Here is a 3,804-nt window from a genome sequence, read left to right as displayed (position 1 = left end):
CCGACACTATTTCTTTTGTTGATCTAGCTCCTATCATTATGATGAACAACCAGTGTTTTGATTATAACCAGGCATCTGTTATATAATCATTGACAGTACTGGCTCCAAACACTTAAGCCCTCGCAACCCATCCAACTTTTGTCTATATCTTCTCATCAATACCGTATAAAGGAGCCACCATACTTGCTAAGAAGCTTATTTACAAATCTTATGACAGTGCAATAAGGGTGGACATGGGCTTTCCATGATGACAGTGCTTCTTTTCTCTGATAATACTTTTAAATCTGTGCAATTCTTCTTTGAAAACATGATGCAGCCTGCTTATGACAATCATGCCCTTTCAGTGAATTGCAACTTTATTTCCTTTCAGACACTAGCTGTGTGATCATGGATAAATCACTTCATCTATCATAGTCTTTGTTTTCTCATTTGTAAAATTAAGGGTTTGGACTAGTTGGCCTCTAAGATTTCTTATAGTTCTAACTCTATGGTTCTACATTTCCAACTTTGTAATTCATTACTCCACTTCCAGTGTTCTATATTTTGGACAAATTGGTCTTCTTGGGCTCCTCCAATGATACTCTATCTCTTGTCTCCTATCTTTTAAACTGACTGAGGTTGGCCACAGTCACAACTATACCACTATTTATTCTCTCAGCATCTAGGGCTAATTTTGGCATGCAAAGAATATCTTCCTGCTCTTTGTTTCTGCAGTTCATGAGACACAACTTGTGTGCTTTCCATTTGCACAAAAAGTCACAATAATATCATTGATTCTTCAACATGAAATATTTACTACTCAGTAATGAGGGAAATGTAAGAATCATTGTGACATTTACTCAATAAAATGTAAGAGCAGCAATGATTGAAACATAGGAGTTCACCTATAATCCTGTCACACTGTCCTGCATACAGTGTACATGGTGTCTATAGGTGGAAGGAGGAGTCATCACACAATTATAGACAACCAGCAGTGAGGCATATGAATAGGGGAAACTCTGTTACAAGGGAAAACTCAACTCTGAACTGCAAGCAGCAATACCCCTGATCTTTCAAAGGAAGAGTTGATACCATATGTTATATACAAGGAAAAAAACACTTTTTAGCTAGTGATGAGCTACTGAAGCAGTGTCTAGCTCTTCTGGCATGCAACTAACCAAAATTTGGCAGGCTTCCGACATAAAATTTTACTCTTTTAACAAAAATATATAATACATATTATACATATATAATCCCCAATAAGAGAGTTGGAAAGTCTATTGTCTTACTTCCCCTTCCTCCTCTCTTAAGTTTTGAGGACTCTAAAGAGAATACAGGAATCCCTGACAGATTTCCCATATCTTAAGCTGCTTATGTCACTAAAAGACAAAAGACTCAGACTTTGGAGAGGATTCTGGAAAGATGGAAGAGTAGGTCAGAAAATTCCAAGTTCTCAAGATTTTCCTCCACAAAAGAGATAAAAACAATGCCTCAGAGCAAACATTGACTGGCTAAAAATAAATAAGTAGGGGCAGAACAGGGTTCCTCCTTAGACAATCAGAGAACATCTGATGAAAAATCTCAGGAGGAGATTTTGTCTCTGTGATTATTAAACATCTCCAGGCTAGGGAATGCTTAAATAAGTGTCAAGCTCTGTGTTTAGCTGTGTGGGGAGTTTGCCTCATCCCCAACCACAGGAACTTTTACCCCTGGGACAGTGAGGAGAGTTGGGAGTCTCAGCCAAGGAAGACTGAGGGAACCTCTCCTGAGAAGGAACACCAGAACCAGCTGTGACACTGAAAGATGGCCTAGGTTGAGAAGGAACCAGCATATGTCCAGGGAGAGCAGAAGCAGTAAGAAGGGAATGGCACTGCCTGTGTGCACTTACAGTAGGCTAGAGATCTTGCTTTTAGTTCCAGGCCAGAGGGGAGAATTGAGGGAGGATCTGAGGCCAGAGGTACCACCCTGGGGCTTAGAGGTGATTACAAAAACTAAGCTATTACCAAAAAAAAAAAAAAATATGCAGACGCAAAGGAGAAAGAATGCAGCCATAGAGAGTTACTATGGGAATAGAGAAGATTGCGGTTTGTTTTCAGAAGATCATGAAGCAAAAAAACAAACAAACACAAAAAAACCTCTTCTACCCAAAAGAGGAATGTCAAATGGTCACCTGCCCAAAAAGAATTCATAGAAGAACTTTTAAAAGATGTTAAAAATCAAATGAGAAATATTGAAGGAAAACTAAAAACAAAAATGCCCACCAATCCAAGAAAAGAAAAAGATAAAAAGAAAGTCAGCCAATTAGAATAGGAGATACAGAATATTAAAGAAGAAAATTACTCCTTGAAAATCAGAATAGGGCAAAGGAAAGCCAGTAAAGTATGAGATCAAGAAATAATAAAACAAAATATAAAAAATAAAAAATAGAAGAGAATGTGAAATATTTCATCAGGAAAACAATAGATCTGGAGAATAGATCAAAAAGATAAAACATAAGAATAATTGGACTACCTGAAAAACATAATCAAAAAAAGAATCTTGATACAATAATATGAGAAACAATTAAAGAAAATTGTCCTGAAGCATTAGAACAAGAAGGGAAAATAGAAATAGACAAAAAATTGACTGATTACAACCTGGAAGAGATTCCACAAGGAAAACCCAAAGGAATATTAGTCAAATTAAGAAAAGGATAAAATATTATAAGCAACAAGAAAAAAAATATTTTACATATGACGGTGCCACAATTAGAATCACATAAGATCTAGCAGCAATGACACTAAAAGACCACAGGTTTTGGATCACTATATATCAAAGAGCAAAAGAACTGGAGTTGTGGCCGAAAGTATCATATGCAGCAAAGTTAAGCATAATCCTGAATGAAAATAAATGGGCATTTAATGAATTATCAGACTTTCAGGACTTTGTGAAAAACCAAAATGAAATAAATAGAAAATTTGATATATAAGAACTAAGAAATATAAGCTACATACCAAAGACTAATTATAAGGGACTCAATAAGGACAGACTATTTGCTTTTTATGTATGTAGAAAGTAAAATGTATGTCTAAGATTGTTATTAGTATTTGGGTATCTCATAAGAAAGATTGGGCTAGATCTGAGAATGATTATTCAGAATCAGTTGAAAAGAGCAGTTACCATATACCTATGAGGTGTGAAAGGAAGAACTGATTAGATAGGAGAGAAGGTCTGGTAGTTCTGGAAACCTACTTTCATTGGGAATGGGTTTAAGAGGGGCAAAACATAAACATTTAGAAGAGCATAAAAGCCTTCTAAATTTAGAAAGAAATAAAATGCTAAGGAAATAGGGAGAGGCAAGAGGATAAGGGAGGGATCTTTTGAGAGGAGGATGAGGGAATAGGTTAAAAGGGGCATATAGAATGGTGTTTTTATTAATGGGAATTGGAGGATAAGGGAGGGATCATTGGGGAGGGGGAGTAGGTTAAGTAAACAGGAGGGCAAGGTAGTGATGTAACAACAAGCACCCTACATACCCAGGATGACTACTAACACAGGTTCTTTGATCTGCTTTTCTAAAGGAAAGCAACTTGAAAGGGGTCGACAATCTTACTTTAATTATATGTAACATTCACTTAGTTCAGGGAAGAAAGCACCCTGAACTTCAGAGAAAATATAAAACAAATTACAAGCAGAAAAAATACAGACAGAGAAAATAACACATATGAACAGACAGGGCTTCCAGATGTCTGACAAAAGCTATACATACATACTTACTAGAGAGAGAAGCAGCAACTTCAGGGTTTTTAAAGCCAGGGGGACTCCTTAATGTCTACCCAGAGTCTC

Source organism: Petaurus breviceps, unplaced genomic scaffold (genome assembly GCF_028583685.1).
Source record: "Petaurus breviceps papuanus isolate PSGF00001 unplaced genomic scaffold, PetGlider_PUasm1.0 98, whole genome shotgun sequence".
NCBI lineage: Eukaryota > Metazoa > Chordata > Mammalia > Diprotodontia > Petauridae > Petaurus > Petaurus breviceps.
The sequence above is the reverse complement of the archived record's forward strand: the minus strand, read 5'-3'. Positions refer to the sequence as shown.